This window comes from Rhipicephalus sanguineus, chromosome 1 (assembly GCF_013339695.2).
Source record: "Rhipicephalus sanguineus isolate Rsan-2018 chromosome 1, BIME_Rsan_1.4, whole genome shotgun sequence".
Lineage (NCBI taxonomy): Eukaryota > Metazoa > Arthropoda > Arachnida > Ixodida > Ixodidae > Rhipicephalus > Rhipicephalus sanguineus.
In genome coordinates this window covers 52,469,644-52,490,762 of record NC_051176.1, presented here as the reverse complement: position 1 = coordinate 52,490,762, position 21,119 = coordinate 52,469,644, and the positions used below count along the sequence as shown (strand labels likewise).

The following is a 21,119-nucleotide window of genomic DNA, read 5'->3' as shown; positions in this document are numbered from 1 at the left end:
TACATAAATAAAGAAATTGGTATGTCAACCTCAAATTCTGGTTAAAGCAAGAAATAAGTTTGGACAATAGCACCACCAAAGCTGGGGACACCGCGACCAACGGCTCCTGATGAAGTAACACAATGTAACCGCGGTACAAAAACGGTATATATGTATGTGTTACAAGCTGCCACTCTAGCGTCGCCAGCGTAAAGTCGGCGACGGGAATGGCAGCAGGTTAGGTCGTTCCGTACGTAAGCAGAGACAGTAAAGAGATCAGAGACGTGTGAGGGGAGGCGAACCAGAATGTGTAGGTGCCATGCCACTCACCTTCCTTGGGCATTGCCCAGTGGTAAAGGCGTCACTTTGCCCAGCGTTGAACGTAGAACAAAGGTCACTTGGAGTTGCACTGCGGCCACCATCATTTCCCGGCGGCGCATGGGTGTCCTGCTTGTGTTCGTTCTCAGGTGATTCATATAAACCGGTGCATTCTCCTGAGTCGCTACAGAAGTTCAGACGCGCTTGGCTTTCCACCAGTGCTGAGGAGGGCGAAGTTTTATCCTTCGAAGGAGGCGGTTCTTCTCCGTCCGCTTCATCGGTTCGAACTTTCTTGAAGTAAGACGCAAGACTCCTTTGCTTCGTTGTTGCAGAGTGTCTTTTCATTTTGCTGCCGCAATCCTGTGCACGCACACAGAAGTGGCCAGTGGCTCCAAAAAGACGTTTGCGACTGCTTCGACTGCCTGGCGTGAACGGCGGGCGATGTTTTCTTCCTCTCTTATCCACTTTGCAGTGGCTAGAATGTAGAAGTGTGATGAACGCGCCGGCTCCCGCGTGGCGCATGTGTTTTCTGAACGCCGCTACAGCTGGTGTGCATGCAGGCCCATTATTGTACTCCAGCTGCAGCAAACTGGGTTAACGCTACTTAAAGACCTTTTCACAGAAGACTCCACGGGCACTGCATACTCCCCTTAATATACGTGAACCCCCAAGAATGCACTGCCGAAACATTTGCACTCCCCTGGTACAGTCCAGAAAGGTGGTGTTGCTCCGTTCCTGTGAAAAAGTCACCTTTTCACAGACGGCTCCCTGGGCGCCTGCATAATTCTCTCTGGGCTGCGCTAATTAAATAGCCGTGACCCCCCAAAAATGCACTTTGTAGGCTGTGACGTCAGCCTCTGTACTCCCGCGCGCAGCCCAGCTTGGCGGCGTTTTTTCTCTCCTGTGAAAGTTGACCGCTGGTGCCGGATTGTGTGCCGGCTGTATCCTCGCTTTGTGCGCTTTGTAGGGAGGCGCATATACCTTCTGTGTACAGAAGAGGTAGATGTCCTTGCGTGTGGTTAAAGTTGTTCGAAGTTGCTCGGATATGCCAGTCTTTCAGTAGATGTCATCTTCGATGATTCGTTTCGGTGGCGAGGACTACAGTTTGAGAAAAGTTTACCCTGCAGCCTGCGTCCTCGGAATGCGCCGCTGAGTTTTTCCGCTTAGGGGTTTCGTTCCCTGGCAAATTTGCGCACGTCGTGTTGGTGTTGCCGTTGCTGTCGAACTGTTTACCTTCACAGAAGGAGACGCGCTTTTCGTAGGAACCCAAAGCCGACACGTGCGGTCCACACAGACGGATAACTTCTCCAGCGGCAATGCACAAGGAAAGCATCTGGAATCAATAAAGGAGCTGCTACGGGGTGAAAGACGAAAAAAAAAAAAAGACTCGAAGGAACGCGAGGGCGAAGTGCAAAGCTGTACAAATAGGGCAGGTGCGCGTGCGGGGGAGGGAGCGCTGAGGTGTTCTGGTAAAAGGGTAGGTTTGAAGAAAGGAAGAAGAGGGAAGCAATGCCAGGAAAGTTGCAGTGTAACTTTGGCAGCTGGTGGTCGCTGTGAAGGCGTGTAAATATTTTAGTATCACCCGAAAAGTTAAAGCATCAAAAAAATTTCGGGGGGGGTCAGAACCCCCTCAACCCCCCCCTAGTTACGGGCCTGCAACTATATTAAAACTCAATCACATGCGCGGGCAGAATAGCTATTGCAAGTAATACCGGTGACACGCAGGCACTTTTGATCGCAGTCAAGGTTGACCCGGACCGGATTTCTTGATCGCGATCATCAATCATTGCTGCTGCTCGGTCCAGACTAATCCGGATCGAGTTTGACGCAGACATCAGTCAAATCGCGATCTGGGAGCCAGATATCGATGCGCAGATCGCTGATCGCAATAAAAAGTGACCGTGTAGGTACACCTGATCCGGATCGAGCCCAATCCCGATCGGTCGTGATCGCGATCAATTGCCCGTGTGACACCGGTATAACGATCAGCGAAGTGCTTTCGTTCATGCCAATTTCCAAAAACGCACAATATTCTCAGCTACACTGATAATGGCAAAGAAAACGCATCTCGAGGCGTTCGACGGGATTAAAGACAAGGACGGACGGTAAGTGACAGCGCGACTATGGTGGATACACACCCGGCCGGCGAGCACGGACGCGCCGTCCGCCAGCAACGTCAACAACACAAACCTCGCGCGCCAACCCGCAAACGACGAGCAGCAACGCTCTCCTAGGGATAAAAAGAGCATTGCAGGTGTTCCTAGGTAGTACCCAGACATAGGGAGATCTTCGAGAAGCAAACGGGGAAAATGTCCCCAGATCCAAGTTACCCGGATGGAGTCTGTGAGAAAAGAAACGCTCGTTATGGATTGCTCCCTGCGTCGTCTGCTAGCCACGTCGTGTTTGAATGTGCGCGTACGTCCTGCACGTTCTCAAAGAGCGGTTTGTTCTGTTATGTTAGCGCGAGTTTAACTGCTCATACGTATTCCTAACATGGTGTACAGAAGCAAATGGGCGTGCTCGGCTGCATGCGCATTGTAATAAGATCAGTGAGTGCGACTTTCAAGAGGGCTGTGTATTGGTGTCGTACCCTTCGTTCGCCAGAATCATTTCAGTGTTGGTGCCGCTTTCTGGTTCAAGCACGTCGTAAAGTGCGCTTGGCATAGTCCCAAACATAAGGAACATTAAATAGTGTGTGAACGCCGCGTTTTAGCGACTCGGTGGTAAACAAAAGCGAGACTCATGCACTTTCGCGTTGCTGTTAGGTGTATAACTGCGGCACTGTAGTTCATGATGAGCTTTAGTCATGCTTATGATGTCCTTTTATTGTACGGTCGTGGTCCCACTACAGCGAAATATTTCTATCAAATGTGAGACTTCGGTACTCAAACTGTCCCCTAAAAAAAAAAAAAAAAGAATGACACAGCAGTGATAAAACGGAGTTCCCGCACGCAGTTTTAACTTTGGGCGAAATTTATGCAGAAACACCCGTGTGCTTAGATTTAGGTATGCTTTGAAGAACCCAGATGTTTAAAATTAATCCCGACGGCGTGCCTTACATTTTTGTCGTATAATGTCACGCAAAACCTCATCCTTTTTTTTACATTATCTTGAGCGTTTGTGTGGAGTTGTTATAAATTGATGGAAGGCAGCGGACATGACTAGTTCGAGAAAAAAAAACCCTTATTCCATAAAATAACCGGACTTTTGTTGCATCACTGTCGTGCACGTAATCAATCGATGAAAACTCTGTGCTAAACACTACATGCGTATGCATATTCGCGCGAACAGTGCTATTGAACTCATTGCACAGGAATATGGGCTGGTATACAAATGAAGAAGAAGTAAACACTTAAGTAGTTCAGGCGTGCTACAGCAGTGCGTAGTACACAGAACACAACCCAACAAACCACACCATCTCCCTTGGATCTACCGAAATGACCCGAATGTGGAGCTCCTAAATTTACGTTTCTTAAAAAGTGGCAAAACGTTTTTTCTGTATATATACAAACAACTCAAAAGTTATTAAGCACCAAAAAGAGCTACATAACGTCATTGTGGGACCACCGATTTTCATAAAAACACCATGAAAACAAAACAGCCTGCATTGATCCCCGAAATGCCCTTGTGGGAGCAAAATACTTGTGTGAAAAAAAAAGAAAAAGAAAAGCGACGCATGCGCGCTTGGTGACGTACTTCGTCTGTGTCGTCTTTGTCTCCCGTCTTTGTGAACTTTGCAGCGCTGGCTTCATGATCCGTTGTGCAGCCGCGGTTTTTCGTTGGGTGTGTGTGCTCTGTGGATTCGGGCGGCAGTGAAGTCATCGTCAAGATTGCAGGATTTTTGTGGGTTGTCATCGCTACAAAAGGTATGTGCGACCATCTCGATGCGACGCAATCGGATATTTGTGTTGTGCGTGGAAGTGGTGTAAGTTCAACAGTGCGTGCGAGCGCAAAGTTACGAGTTCACCGCTGCTGTCTTTGTTTCCTTTTCACTACGACGAGTCGCAAGGGAACGCGGGCGCGACGAAAACCTTGAATAAAAACCCGTTTGAGATGATTCATGACATAATTCTCTTGTTTGAGACCGTAGGAATAGAAATAAATACTGTCTTGCCTTGAGCTTTGTTCCGGAACTATACATCTTTTCTTTTTCCCGTTTGCATTTCGATAGGACACGCCTTAGTGTATATATTAATATTTTAAAAGCTTTCTCGCATGCAAAAACCAAACTAGATGCGAGAATGCTTTTAAAATATTATATACTCTAAGGCGTGCCCTATCGAAATGTAAACGGGAAAAAATATAACGGTAGCCTTCACATCTTAGTTTGTGCTTACCCTTACGTATGAATGTGGCTGATAATGCCGACTTCATGTTCGGACTAAAGATGCTCCCCCCGCATAATAACAAAATCGAAAATCGCATGGAAGTTGTTACGCTTGATCATTCCTTTTTCTCACTTTATGCTCACCCACTACGCTCAGCGCTTAACGTCGAGTTGGCACGTTGCGCTCACAGCAGGCTGATAATTCGTAGCCTACGTACTCTGCCACGAGGGAAGTGCATGTTCGGCGGTTCTCTCGAGCTTTGTCTGTCGAGCAGCGCGTATATCTACATTTTTGCTAAGTGAGGGTTACCGTGTGCAATGTGTATAGCCGCAACCAGGGATAGTAACGCTTACGTACAGTAAGCGGTGTACTCCGCTTGATTTGTAGCATACAAGCGCAAGCTCACAAGAGTAACAGACAGCGACAGCAAACGAAAGTGACAGTGAAAGATGGTGTTTGTGCTTACCCTTATCTTCCTTGTAAATGTGTGACGTCGCGCATCACGCACTTCTAATTATATACCGACGGGCCATAAATACTTTTTCACTATTCCAAGTGGCGCCGCAGTTCACTGCTTGCATTTCCCATACATGTTTGTTGCAGCATGCATGCATTCACTGCCTACTTTGATTATGCAACGCTGCCGTAGTAGCAACAGCTCAAGAGAGCAGGCAGGAAGAGTTATGTTGCTTTAAGCGGCTATAGGAAAACGTTGATGGAACTGGAAGCTGCCGAAGCTGTTTTGATTGAAGGGCAGATTCTATCTGTAAGTGAAGAGCAATACATTTAAAGGGCCCCTAAAGAACCTCTGAAGATAGGAAGTACGACCGAATTATTTCGCGTTTTCCGTTTTTTTCTGCACAATTCACGGCGTCCGCAGGCTGTTCACGTGACACCATTAAGAAATAACATCTCGATTGCTCCATATATGAGGGATATGAGTTGTCAATTCTCCAACTTTGCTTTGCCATAGAGTCGCACGCCCGTTCTGTCCTGTCTTGCATGACTATCGTGCGCGATCAACTGATTCCACTTCGTTTTGTGTGTTTTCGGCTGCGCAAGAGGAGATAACTCGAAGAGCGCGAAATAACTAATAGGCTCGACGCTTAGTGCTGATTCTGTCCACGTGTTTTATAAGGAAATAACTCGCGAGGAAGAGATAGCGTTCGAGAATCAACCCATTTTCAGAAGCCGAACCTGCATGTGCGCTTCTACGAAAGATAAAAACTCTGCTGAGGCTGAAATTACTTTACGTAAGCTGCATGTACTCATTCTCTCGTATACTAAATGCGAAGCATTTCTCAGCGAACCTTTGGCACTTTGATCGTTTCTATCTATCTATCTATCTATCTATCTATCTATCTATCTATCTATCTATCTATCTATCTATCTATCTATCTATCTATCTATCTATCTATCTATCTATCTATCTATCTATCTATCTATCTATCTATCTATCTATCTATCTATCTATCTATCTATCTATCTATCTATCTATCTATCTATCTAGCCGCCTACGTCTGGATGCTCTCACGATAGCCTTCTTAACTTGGTGTATACCAAAACTTGCATGGGAGGGTAAGATGATTTGACGAATATGACTGCCGCGTCATAACATCAATAACGTGAAAATCCTGTCGAGTACGTCGTCAAACCCTTTTCTCCAGACACTTGTGGCACATACTCGTTTACCACGGGCCGCGGTGTATACGGGTATGCACCACAGGTGATTGACAGTTTATATCTACCCAGGAACGGCGAGAACAGACATTGGTCATTTAAAAGGACACTAAAGGCAAATATTAAGTCGACGTTGATTGTTGAAATAGCGTTCCAGAAACCTCGTAGTGTTACTTTTATGCCAAGAAAGTGCTTATTTTGAAATAAAATCACGTTTTAGTGGTCCGCATCGCGTTAGCGCACTTCAAATCACCCGCCTGAAACCAGACTTTCAGACGTCACTGCTGCCGTGCCTAACCAGGGCTGGGCAAAGATACTTTGAAATTGTATCGCGATACGATACAAGATATTCAGGCAAGAAGTATTGAAGATACAGATACAAGATACTGCCGCAATAATTGTATCCGATACGATACTTCGCAATTGTATCTTAAGATACTTCGATACATTCTCAAATTTGTTATTATAGATCCATATAATGTAGCAGCGAACGCCTATACACGAAAATGTCTGCTTGAAAATTTCTTAACTCTGACCTATTTTGTTTCACTTGAAAAAAATGTCTGTTATCTCAAAAGTTTTGCCCTCCTTGCTCAAAGTGAGTTAGTTTCCTTCCAAAACAACATATTGGGGCTTGTTTTAGCTTCTTCACAGGACAACTCTTCATACACTTCGCTGACAGGGGTTCTTGCTTGTCATTTTTGCAATTGATGGGAGTCGCTGCTCAGCTTGCCGACCATGCTAGCGGGTTGCCAAATAATCACAATAACTTCAATAAAAAAAATTAAGCCTTCGCATGACTGCGCAATTACCGGTGTAGACTTTTACCTTGTCCGTAAAAGAGGGGTTGCACAATACCGTATATCCGAACAGGTGTACAGCAGCAACAACGCTGGTAGCGACTTTTCTTTTTTTGGAGGGGGGGGGGGGAATGCATGGTGTACGGGTTTGTGACCGTTCACTAGCGGCCCGGCCGGAACACATGACCGTATCCGTCCCATTTGTTTTTATTTTCTAAATAAGTATGTTCGGTGAGCTACACAGGCATGACTGGTCTCAAGCATTTCTTTCGTGAGGAACATGTGGTCACCATGTGCTGAAACATAACCGTGGAACAAAAAATCTACATTTCAATCCGCGTCCAGATTTCACTCGTTCTGTACATCGGCATCGATGTTTCTCGAATCTTGACTCCAAATACCCTTCAGAAATCACTTATATATGAGATATGGGAAAGGTTTTGTTTCAAATTGCAACGTCATTTTGTTCAAACTCTCTCCGACCCCACCATCTTCACTGTACCGGCCCTTGGAGCTAAATTTCGCGACTGAGTTTGAGCTGAGTTTGAGACCCCTGGTGTATATGTAGATGACGTAAAACTGCAATGAATTTTCATGTTCTGCTTAGCTGCTGGCGTGAGGGATTCATTGTTGATATGCTCACTAACCTGCAATCTTTTGGCAATTTTTCTTCAACGAGAGAACATGTGCAACACATAAACGTCTCAGGCGTATCGTACAGTTGCACTAAGCGTCGCAGGACACCGCAGCTATTCGCGCTATTGCCGCTTATAGCTCCCATTACGTGGCGATTAGTAAGAGAAAAAATATTCAAGACGCCCTAAAACAGGAAAACAAATATAAGTAAAATAGAGAGGTGGTTTTGTATCAAACATTCACATTGAATGAGTACAGAAAAACAATACAGATGGCGCCCTAATAACTATAAGCATGAAGTATCGTAGACTTAACCTGTTGAGACAATGGAAAATTCAGTTCCTACGGAAAATTGCCTGAAACGGCTCGTTGGGACGCTCATGAGCAAAACAGAGCATTCAGTAAAGCAAAGTTTCTCGAATCTCCTTCCTATAACATCTTCAAGATGGCTCCTAATTATTTCCACTATTATAACGCAAACTCAATTTCGCTATTTCCTTAAGCGGTAAGCAGAATATGTTGCACTGTATAGACCACATTTTCCTTAGCCTCGTAGCGCGAGTGTCAGCCGCGCCGCTACTCTCGACACCAGGCGCCGCCTGGTGGTGCAGACGACGCGGGGGCTGCTGAGAGCGGGAGGTAACGGCCGTGCTTGCGTCGCATGCTCGCTTGTGTCAGTGCTTTCAGAGCTGTTAGAAAGTAGTGGTCTCAGCTGCTTGCTTGCCGCATACACGGAACGGCAGTACAATCTATAAAAATTCGACCGGGTGGCACTGTGCCGTCATTGGATGCCCGAACGACCAGCGAAAAAGGAAGCGGCTGATGCAACAGATGCGACGTTCACGGGAACGCGAGAGGCTTGTGTTTGTGCAGCGTTTATTCTAGAAGTTTTCAAGGCCCTTGATTTCAATAAGTAATAAGTGAGCTGGTGCTCTTGCACAGGAGGCCATATTTTGTACCCATTCTAACGGCTGCACGGCAAGTGCATGGGGCAAAACACGACCACCTGCTGGATGAAGAAATAAACTGAATTATTAGAACGGCAACGATGAATTTTGAAATGAGAAAAACAGTATCCATGCACCTTACCACATGTTTTCTCAAACTGCGAAGCCAAGTTACAGGCGCCACCACAACAGACTGGAGCCAAGCTTCAGTTATTAACATACACGGAAATTTCAACACACGGGTGTTTAAGCTTGTTGCCCACATCCAAAATGCGGCCACCTTGGCTATAAATTTGCTCAAAAAGGCACAGGTATACCTTGATGTAGTGAACAGTTTCACTTTTTGCAACTTCATGTCCATAGAACATATATCTTGAACCTCACAGCCGCGAGGCATGTCTATACCTGTGGTTTCATAAGAACGAAGTTTTACTTTGACAGCAAAGGAAGGCCGAGGCGATCAGTCTTGGTCCGCCTCAATTGCGATCGAAAGTGCCCGTGTGACAGGGATCTTGTCACTGCAGGCGCGATTTTTCAATTGCAGTTTCAAGTATATATCCTGACTGAGGCATGTCGCGATAAAGTGCACGCGTATGCGCCGCTCGGTCAGGATCGAAATTAATCAATATCGGACTCAAACGTAATCTTCGTCGGTTTTGATCATGATCCAAAGCACCTGTGGTGTTTTTTGCAGACTCTGCTCTTTAACAACACAGAGGTTGGGGGCCGGCATATGCGCGCTGCGACTAGCTTTGCTACAGACAGGCTTCGGACAATACGCCCAGGCCATCATCTTCGCAGTAATATCGCTGAGAAACCGCACGTATTCTCAGCTACAGAATTCTGCGTTAAAAACTGACATAATAGCCTAATCCCGTTGTATTTTGCAAGAGAACACAAAACAGCCATCGCGCAGCACAAAGTCCGACGGTAGCGTGGCATGAAAATATCTGTCGCTGCTGCCTTTCGGAAAATAGAAAAAGGTACAGCACACTCGATTTAATCTGGCCATTTACATGCGTAAATTTAAGGCGTTTTTTTATATGATACAGTTCTAAAAGAAAAAAAAAAGAGTGGTCAACTGCACGGTGTTGCAACTGTTCAAACCTTCGTGACGATGTTGCTGAACCTTCTCGCGAAGTTTGACAAGCTCCCTGGCACAATTCCACCGTTCGAAAATGTAGTCGCATGAAAGAAGATGCATGTTCCGACATTCAGAGAAGATTGAGCAGCTGCAGCGCTTGCGAATTTGCCATCGCCCGCTACTGTGAGCCACAAACGTGGTGCACCGCGTTGTGCGCCAGCGCGCTTCAGCAGCCCCTAAGGAAATGCTCGCACCGCGGCGCCTCGGTCGGCCAAACATGGCGGCCGCCTACGAGCGCTGGAAATTCTGGTCTATACTCAAGGCACACCCACATAATAATATATTTGTTTTCAAAATCGCCTTGGCAACGTCTAAATGTGTAAACAGTAGTATAAATAAAGCAGACAGAAGAATAAAGCAGAAATCTTATTTTGGGAGCGCGTTACAGAAGACATACTGCAGTGACCAGACTAGAAAAGCAGTCCAGAGACCTAGGTAATGTATGTGATGCAAAATGACAGCTAAGAAAGCACTTGTGCTAATAAAGAAATTATGATTTCATAAATTCTTTGAATAAATGTAGATGGAGGTGAAAATTACGGTACGCGAAGATATTTTCTGTTAGGTAAACGCTTGCTCTGTTAGATCTGTACCAGTGGTGCTAAAGTTGTTAGAACTTTATTTGCATATAAGTTAATTCATTGCATGCAAGTCAAACTTACATCCACGAGATCCTTCAAATCGCTGATATGCAAAATCTACGCGACGCAAAGCAACCCCATTCTTGCACGCATCACATTTCGTTACGGAGCAAGACGCAAGAGAATCTTCAATAACGACACTGTAGCAACATCAGAATTTGCGCGATAGACGCCGCACGCAGTGGAGTACGCGGCGCAGGACAGTGGCTATAAGAGCAAGTGTCACGGCATTGGCACAACTAAAAAGAACAGAAATCAAGAAAACAAAAGGTGCGTGGGCTGTTCGTAGACATCCGCGTGCTTGTGTTCCTCATCTTCTACCCTCACTGGATGACTCTGGCGTAAAAATAAAAAAAAAATTACACCATCTCCCGCTAAAGGGGACCATGAGGCGATGCGAAGCCGGAGCACTTGCACGATCGCGTTCCGTTGGCGTTCGTTGGGCATACTACCGACCTCGCGTCGTGGAACGCGAAGAGGGACGCTACGCGCGTCGTATCTTCCATCTAGCCTGGCCGTTAATTCTCACAGGGCGAGCGGGGAACGCGGTCGACAGGCGGGTGAGAGGGGAGCAGCGTAGGAGAGGAGAGAGAAGGGGAGGGGACGCGCATGCGCTCGAGCTCATCGCGGCATTGCGCAGGAGAGGATTTCGGCATGTCTAGCCCGCGTTTCAGAGGAAGAGTGGAAAGGGGGAGGGGAGAGGGGAAGTGGAAAGGGGAAGTGGAAAGGGGGAGGATGATGGAAAGTGGAGAGGGGGAGGGGAGAGTGAAAGTGGAGAGGTGAGGGGAGAGGGAAAGTGGAGAGGGGTGTGGGGAGGGGAGTGGGTGAGTGAAGAGGGAAAGGGGAGAGGGGGAGGGGAGAGAGGAAGGGGGGAGGGGTAGATGACATGGGGAATGGTGAGGGGGAGTGGAGAGGTGTGTGGAGAGAGTATGCGCATGCGCAGTAAGGGTGGTCACGCCGCACACCACCACCACCACCACCGGATTGAGCTCGGCCTTAATTAAGATACTTCGCATCTAATAACGCCACTGCCCTTAGACTTTTTCAGATGGCTTAGTGGCACCATGTACCAGCTTGAGAAGCGGAGCTGGGCCAGAGATTATTGTTTCACGCGGTTGTGTTGCGATAGAAGTATCTCGTATCTTAAGATACACGATACATTATCGAATGTATCGGAAATACAGATACTGATACTCGTCTTTCGAGACGTATCGCGATACAGATACAAGATACCCATAGAGTATCTAAGATAGTATCTAAGATACATGTGTCTTCGATACTGCCCAGTGCCTAACATTGCCCGCCTTTACTGCGCGGCCGCCGGTGCTAGTAGCAGCAGAGCGAAAGTAGCGGGACCCACAGCAGCAACAACGGCCATCGAAGCCATCGAAGCTTGCCGCAATCGCCGCAATGGATGTGGATGGAGAACTTGACAACGAGACATTGGCTCGCGACGCTGGGCTCCAATTCAGCGACTTGAGCCCCGATGAACGCGGCATGCTGCTGAGGGCTCGTAGTGCTGGCGTCGTTGCATGCGGCATTTTGTCGAACTTTATGCCAGTGCGACTTTCACGAGCGCGCAAAACACACGTGGCTGTACGCCATCCCGAAACTACCACTGAGACGCAACCGCGTGAGCGAAGCAGGGCGCCGGGCGAAGCGCAGTTCGGCGAAAACGGAACCTTTGAACCACGCGCACCGTTCCCCATGGCAACGCCACAGAGGTTCTGGCGTCGTTGCATGCGGCATTTTGTCGAACTTTATGTCAGTGCGACTTTCACGAGCGCGCAAAACACACGCGGCTGTACGCCATCCCGAAACTACCACTGAGACGCAACCGCAGTGCGGCGAAAACTGAACCTTTGAACCACGCGCGCCGTTCCCCATGGCAACGCCACAGAGGTTCTTTTTTCCGTGAATCAAACGGAAACGAACAAACAGCATTTTATTACGTCTTTTGATACACGGAAGGTTCTTTTTTTATTGCTGCTGGTTTGATTACTAGTGAATAATTGTAGGCAGACTCTCATACGTCATCGGGATCACTTCAGAAATGTCCCACTCGTGGCGCTCATCATGTGATATATTTAGCTTAATTTCTCGGTAAGTAGGGCATTGCTGTTGATAATATTGCCGTTTTAGAAGTTGGCATACATTGAGCTTTCACGATGACATAAATTGTTATTTGCCTTTAGTGTCCCTTTAAGTGTGAGAGCGTTTAGAAAAACCGACATCAGCAGCGTTGACCCGACGAATGGAAATATTAAAAATTAGGATCCCAGCAAGAATCGAACCCAAGAATTCTGCGTTGCAAGCAGGTATTCTACTACAGAGCCACTCCAGGTCTATAAACTGGTTTGGGAAAACTGCCTATGCAGGCGTAATGTTGGTGCAACGTCGATTGTGGTTGTGGGGCTGGCTATCTAATTTTACAAGAAAGCAATAAACACTACATATGAACTCCTACGATACAGGCGTCATATCAGATTAACGTCGGTGGTTCCAGTGTTGGCTCCGCTTTTGTAGCAGTCTAATAAACATTACATTTGTATTCCTATGACTCAGAAAGCTATATTAAAGCATTGCTCGACCCCGAAGGAATACATTAACGAAAGTTACGTATGATATTCCCATGATTGCATCATAAGTGCACTTAGTTTCGATAATACTGACGTATGTACTCTAGCGTGTACTCTAGCTGACGTTACGTCGCATCCTTTAAACGCCAGTGTTATCGACGTGCCTGGTAAACCCACGATGTACATGCAGCTATTACACTTACAAAAACACGTCGATCCACCTCGTAACGCTTGATTCAAAGCCATGAAATACAGCATAGAAGTACTCGCTGTCTGCTTCGCATGAAACCGATCCCGACAACGCGTGGCATCTGCCGAATTTTTCGTTTTGTATGTGGCAGGCGGCCCCTGAGTTTTGAGGGCAGAGTGCACGCAGAAGGGTACGCAGAGTGTTAACAATGCTGTAGGTGTCTCAACTTTGTTTTCTCTGGTTCTGCTTTCTTCCAGGTATTCAAAAGCAGAGCAAGAAGAGAAGCCCTGCAACCAAGGTTCTTCTACTTGGGCTAGATTGCAGAAGATGAGCTCAAAATTAATCGTTTCTGTATTTACATAGTTATTTCATTAAAATATATTTCGCAATGAGTGTACTCGGTTTTCAAAGTAAACCTTGTTTACTTTGCACATATTTCACAGACATGCATTAGTACGACGAACCGGATTTTTGTGTGCAGTGTTTGGATGTGTAAATGCACTTCGTAAATCTCTTCGTCGCGCCTGCCGACCTCTGATCACTACCTTTCCTATTTCTTTCTACTCTTCTTTTATTCCCACCTTACCCATACCCCTACAGGGCGCTTAGCCGTGTCGCCAATGGGCAGACAGAAATTAGCGCCCTTTTCCTTTCTCCCCCAAGAACCACTAGTAGTAGTAGGAGATAAAGCCCTTCCATCGCGTCTAGCCGGCGGAAAGCGCATGGAGGTATTCTTCTTCGAACGCTCGCCGCTTACGTTTGTACCTGTACCGGCGGCGACGGCAGGGTCGTTGAAGGCCGCGATGCACCCCGAACCAGGCATAGACTGCAAGACGCACCGGCTGAGAGCCAAAGAAATGGACCATTCTCACGGTGAAAACTGCACGTGGGCAAGCCGTATGCGATCGCCTTAACAAGTTGTCACTCTCGCTCATTTGAGTACCCTCCCATAATTAGAAAGGGGCGTGGTCAATATGTTTTTAGGGCCGAGTTGGTAACAATGAAACGCGCATGATTGGACCCATATGGGGGTCCCTTTTCCCTCAGTAAGAGAAGCGGGGGACACGAAGGGATATCGCCCTGTTAATCAGTCTAGTTGCTTGTCTAACCTGGTGTAGAAGCAGATCAGCAAATATCCCTTCTGGGAGTTTTTAGTGTGGCTCTGTATCGGCTGGCCACCTAAACTTAGCGGTTTGTCTAGTTGATACGCGTAATTAATATCTGCAACGTAGGCATCGGAACTTCAATCTCAAGTTAGCTCAACTTGCTTGAGATCGCCTTCAAGCACTAGCCCCTGGAAAGATCAACGTTGAAACTCCGCTGACATCGCAGTCGTGCCAGACCTCTCTGTGACTTCTCTCATCCGATCGTCGGGAACTCAACGCTTCCGGTCATCGCACGTATGCCTTCATCTGTTTATACTTTCGAACTTTCACATTTTTAGCTACTGTTAACTCAATTAACGTCCGATGTTAACCTAGATGTACAGCCTTAGTTAATATCTACTACTGTTTGTTAATTGTGTGATACTTGCCTCTTGTAAGCTGATTGATTGATTTTATACGTATGCCAGTTAGTTATGTTGGCTTTAATGGCTAAAAAATACGTACGCTAGTTTGCTTTAAGTGCTGTATCGCTGAAATTCCTTCAGCTGCGATACCGCAAGATTAAAATTGTTGATTTGTTTTACAAACACGCCTCTCATCTCTTCGCTGTGCATGCTTGCGTACGGAATGACCTAACCTGCTGTCATTCCCGTCGCCGACTTCGCGCTGGCGACGCTAGAGTGGCAATGGGGTGGCAACTTGTAACAGTGTCACTGCACATTAGCGCCTTTCCGGAAGATGTCCCCTCACGTAAAGGACTTTAGAGTGCCCTTGTGTCAGGGCTATAAAACGATGAAATGGCCGCGTGCCGCGCGGGCTGGGAACGAAGAAAGCGCTCCGTTTCCATGAGAAAATCGCAGGTGCAGGATGAACACATCTCTTTGGATGCAAAAATGTTCTAAAAGACGGGTGAATTCATGATTGTAAAAGATTTACTCCAATTAAAAAAAAAAACAATTCCGGCAGATCCCACGTACCGCGGGAGTCGATGTTATGCGAAGCATGCGGGCGGAAGGTGACTGTGGCGTGATTTTTTTACTGAAGCGAAACGTTACAAAATGACACTGAAGATCTGTATAAATTTTATACGCACACATATATGTTGAAGAGCCGCATATGTGTTATATAGTCAGTTGTTTACAGTTCGGTAACGCTGCCAACGGCAACGTGGGTATTACCGAGTCCAGAAGCGGTAAGCTGACATGTGGTGCTTATACTTGTCCCTTATGATGGAGAACGCACACACTTTTCAAGAACCCGCGTGCATGCGCGGAAAAAGTCCTTGACAGTTCTTGAACACGGTCATCATCACCGTGATTAGTGAGCACCAGCAGCTGGTCATTACTTGTTATCGGATCAGGTCGTGATCGCGGTGACGAGGGGTCCATGTGTAGTGAAGTATGAGGTATAGTACAGCTGTTGGAAATCGTGGATCCCTCGGTCATTTTGTCGACAAAATGTCTGTCGATAGAGCCGGCGACATGTCGGAATCTGACGTCACCCTTCGGGTTGGGGAGGTATAGGCCGTCGAGACTGGATAGTGCTACGTAGACCAACATCAGTGGATGGCGCTTGTAATCGTCGACTACCTGCGCGTATGTGGCCTACGTAGCCTAGTCTAAAAAGCGGCTGTCAATCAGTCTGGCATCATCCTCGGTCAGCATGAGGCTATCGGCCAGCCTCGTAAGAAATGAAGAGGACACTGCGTCGTTCTGGCGGACTAAGTGCTCTTTACGGTGCGATGATGTGAATATATCATACGTAACTTTTGCTAACGTATCCCTCCGGGGTCGAGCAATGTTTCAATATAGCTTGCTGAATCATAGGAATACAAATGTAATGTTTATTACACTGCTATAAATGCGGAGCCAACACTGAAACCACCGACGTTAATCTGATATGACGCCTGTGTCGTAGGAGTACATATGTAGTGTTTATTGCTTTCTTGTAAAATTAGATAGCCACCACCACAACGACAATTGACGTTCCACCAATATACGCTTGCATAGGCTGTTTTTCCAAACCAGTTTATAGACCTGGCGTGGCTCTGTGGAAGAATACCTGATTGCCACGAGAAATGCTTGGGTACGATTCCTACTGGGATCCTAATTTTCATTCTATCCATTCGTCGGGTCAACGCTGCCGATGCCGGTTTTTATTAACGCTCTCGCATTTAATGTATCATCTCGGCGTTCCTGGGTAGATATAAAATGTCAATCACCTATGGCGCATAACCGTGCACCGCGGCCCGTGATAAATGGGTATGTGCCACACGTGTCAGGAGGAAAGGGTTTGACGACGTACTCGACAGGATTTTCACGTTATTGATGTCATGACCCGACAGTCGTATTCGTCAAGTCCTCTTACCCTCCCATGCCAATTTTTGTCTACACCAAGTTAAGGAGGCGATCATGAGAGCCCCCAGACGTAGGCGGCTAGATAGATAGATAGATAGATAGATAGATAGATAGATAGATAGATAGATAGATAGATAGATAGATAGATAGATAGATAGATAGATAGAAACGCTCAAAGTACCAGAGGTTCGCTAAGAAATGCTTCGCATTTAACAATTAACAAAATGACATGACGTTTCGCCACATATGCACCCATGCACACACCTGCATAGGACATAGCTTCGACTCAAACGATGCGACGACGTTGGCTCATGAACAAAAGTGGGACAAAGGAGAACTACGTGAATCATGGTTCATTCGTCTTAAACCAACCAACAGCCGCGGCCTCCTAATGGATGTTTACAAGGACGTATGCGACACTGGTCAATCTCCACTCATTTATTGCCAGTGTATATTAGAGGTGTGCACGGGCTCCGGGTAACCCGAAAGCCCGAGCCCAACCCGGCCCGCGGGCCGGGCTCGGGCGGGCCGACGTATTTCCACCTCGGGCCCGGGCCGGGCTCGGGCTACTTGGAGTTTTATCGGGCCGGGCTCTTGCCCGCGCAAAGCCCGACTCAAGCCCGAAATATAGAGAATGAGCGGGAATTGTTTTCCAGCACGCATACAGCGCCTTTTCCGCGACCACCTTTTACCGATTTTCCTTTCCATTCGCTACTTTAAACAAAAGGGGAGCAGGTAAAGGACTGCCTCTGTTGCACTCCGACAAACAGAGAAGTAACACCACCTGAGCTAGTGACGGCGCCACGCGACTGTTCGCGTTAGATTTAAGGTCAAATCACATATGAGTGAAAATGCACGCGACAGCGACGAGCGCCCCGACGTATATCGCCTTCGTACAAGCTCATGCTTGCATGGACATACCCAATACACGTGACGGCTTTGACGAGCGAACCTTATTGTTGCTGGCATGAGGCCGTCTACTTATATAGCAAAAGAGCCGCGCTGTTGCAGGTATGCACTGCAAATAAAATATTTGTTGCATGCCAAATTACCGGAAAACGATGTTTTGTTTTCGCAGCGAACCTTCAAAAAGCCGGGCCGGGCCGGGCCCGGTCTTGTGTTTTCATACGTCGGGCCGGGCCGGGCGGGCTCGCAGCCCTTTGCCGTCGGGCTCGGGCGGGCCTTCGACAAAGTCAACGGGCCCGGGCTGGGCTCGGGCTCGGAAATACGGCCCGTGCACAGCTCTAGTGTATATTACTGAGAATGCCACCTGCATAGGTGGCGACACTAGACTCCCGAGAAAAACTGCTCTGCAATTCCATCCGACGCAAGAAGATTCGCCAGCACTCTTGCAGACTGCTCGACTCCTTGTCTCGTCGCACGCTAGCTTTTGTTTGCTTTTGAACTTTTGTTATAGTTAGCCACTGAACTGTTAGCGAACTTGCGACTCGAGCGCTTACACACACACACACACACACACACACACACACACACACACACACACACACACACACACACACACACATATATAATATATATATATAGAAAGAGTTTGTGTGTGTGTGTGTGTGTGTGTGTGTGTGTGTGTGTGTGTGTGTGTGTGTGTGTGTGTGTGTGTGTGTGTGTGTGTGTGTGTGTGTGTGTGTGTGTGTGTGTGTGTGTGTGTGTGTGTTGACATGCCAGCCCCCCTCCCCTCGAAAAAAATTTCTGGCTACGCCACTGTCTTCGACATATTGCAGACATTCCCTACCTGGCCTCAACTAGAACAGTCTTTCAAGAATACACTGTCATACGGGTTCAGCACTTGCAAATCAGTTCTGCGGAATCCCGCAAGGTGGCGGAAGGGTTAAGAAAGGGAAAATAGACAACCACCCTTTTGCAGCACGAAGCCACAAGGAAAGGTTCAGCACTTATACCAATTCCGGGTTTTACAAGCGTTCTACTTTTCTGACACTAATAAAGAATTCCTGGCAACTATATATTCCAGCTAAAACTTAATGACACTACTATACGTACGCGACATACTTTTACGTGGTTTCTTCCTCGTTACCGAACCACCTACAACTTACAAGCACTGCACTATAATTTACCATCCATCCTAAATGAATATGCCGGACTGCTACACACCGGCAGTGTTATAGCTCTCGCGTTGATATGTCTTGATTGCGCAAACTTAGGTTATCTTGTATCGCATTTCCATTTCTATTTTCTGTCTTGTCATCTTTACGCGATATTTTTATTCTGTAAAATTTCTGTACTTCCAGTAAACCTTCAAGTTTACAGAATGACGTTCTTATTTTTTTTTCTTATTTTTATTATTATTATTATTATTTATCTTGCAATTGCAGTACATTTTTGTATCACGAAGTTGTTTATGCTGTACTAAACGTTTAAATGCAAGTTTTACTGTGACTCTCTGTATGCTATTTCTATTGCTTGATGTAATCCTATATAACTGCAACTCTTACAGTATTACTCGTGTATGTTTAAGTATGATCTTACATGCCCATTTGTACTGTAAACGTCGTATGCTGCCAATGTAAGGGTCTTCAGGGACCAAGTCAAGCTGCCTAGAGCAGCTTTTAGCCCTGAAGACTATCCAGAATTTTTTGATGAAATCAACTTTGACTTTGACTTTGACTCGCGCGTTGCGTTGTCAAACCCACCATTTCGCCATTCGCGACGACCTGCTTCACCGGCGCAACTAGAAGGCTGACGGCCCCCAGTGGCTACTCGTAATACCCCGCAGTCTGCGTTCTGAAATATGCGAGTGGTTCCACTCTGATCCGCAATGTGCGCTCTCTGGGGTATCCAAAACTTACCACTGCATTCGACAACGATACTTACGGCGAGGGATTTACCGCTACGTGCAGAAGTTCGTTCGCGCCTGCTTCATTGTAAACGCCGAAAACCTTCAACGCACCTGTTGCCAGCAGGTCTACAACCTTTACCTTGTCCTAACCGGTCGGCTGGTAACCGCTGGGCCATCGTCGGAACAGTACGCGATACGCCGAAACCGCCGCCCTACAGCGCGCGATGTTGCCGCCTTCCCACTCCACCGATTCATGATGCGTCACGGTCCACCCCAGGAGCTGCTTAGCCATCGAGGCCATTGAACAGCATGACACTCAAGGAGTGTCATGCTGTTCACCGCAAAACTACTGCTTACCACCTGCAGGCGACATGCTCTCAATGTACGTCGCCGCCGATCATACAAATTGGGATGCCATTCTGCCCTTTGTCACCTACGCCTATAATACCGCCCCTAGCACTGCTGGTCTTTCACCCTTCTTACACATATTTTAACGTATACGGAAGGCACCCGTCCCACTCAATCGACGCGATCCTTTCATACAAGCCAGATCCATCTGATTGTGCGCCCATTTCTGCCACAGCCAGGCCGGCCAGGCTTGCTGAAGTGTTGCGAGCTTGCCAAGACCTTTACAACGCTAAGAGCGGCACAAGAACATTCGCGGTGACAACACCACTTCTGCGCCCACTTTCCTCCCTAGAGCGCTCGTATAACTCTCCGTTCCTACCACTGCAACTGGCCTTTCTTCAAAATTACTGCCCAATAGGAAGGCCCATACCATGTCGTCCAACGCACATCTCCGGTTAACTACCTCATCGAACCCACTGAACCATCTCTGGACATGCGCCGTCGAGGGCGCGACATTGCAACGTGGAGCGCCTCAAGGCCTACTATGACACGCTCATAGTAACGAGCTGTTAGGTCGCCGGGCCTCTCCCTTTTCGTACCCGGGGTTATTGTAGCGAAGCCTTGGAACTATGTAGTGGGTCGTCCTCTTGGGCTCCTTTCAGGAAGAACGCCGCTCGTGCTGAGAGTCCGTGCTCTGATTAGACTGTCGCCATATCGCATTGTCGCCGAGTGCCGTCAAATAAACACCTTTACAAATGAAATACATAACTTAATTGTTATAATGTTGTGCTCATAGAATGACACATATTTTAACGTGAATATCCACAATTTTAATAAATCACGGATATTTCAGTTTACTGCCTAATCGAAGAAACTGAAGTTATCGCAGGCACAAGTGGAAAAAAAAAAACAGTGTAAAAAAGTTTTGTCAGAAGTGGGGTTCGAACCCACGCCCTCTCATGAGGACCAGAGCTTAAACCTGGCGCCTTAGACCACTCGGCCATCCTGACAAGTGCCTGAACAACCACACATGCGGTTTTTCTCACGACCTACTTGAACTCCTGACCTGCGCGGATGTCCCCACTCCAGCGAGCATATGCTAGTTCATTCCTTCTGCCGCTAGGCACGGAACGTATGAGTGATGTGGCGCTAGTGAGCACATGTTCGCTGACGTCAGCTTCGGCGCTCGTGGTGATGTTTCGGCCAGCGCAGAGCGCTCATATTGTGTAATTATTATGCATAAATGCAAAATAC

The 21,119-nt window shown here is 47.1% G+C and overlaps 1 non-coding gene across 1 annotated transcript; it reads right to left on the bottom strand.

The window, feature by feature from the left end:
* Positions 1-20,791: 20,791 nt before the first annotated feature.
* Positions 20,792-20,875, bottom strand: Trnal-uaa (transfer RNA leucine (anticodon UAA)). The gene has a single exon. It is a non-coding gene; the product is annotated as a tRNA-Leu (tRNA).
* Between the last annotated feature and the right edge of the window lie 244 nt (positions 20,876-21,119).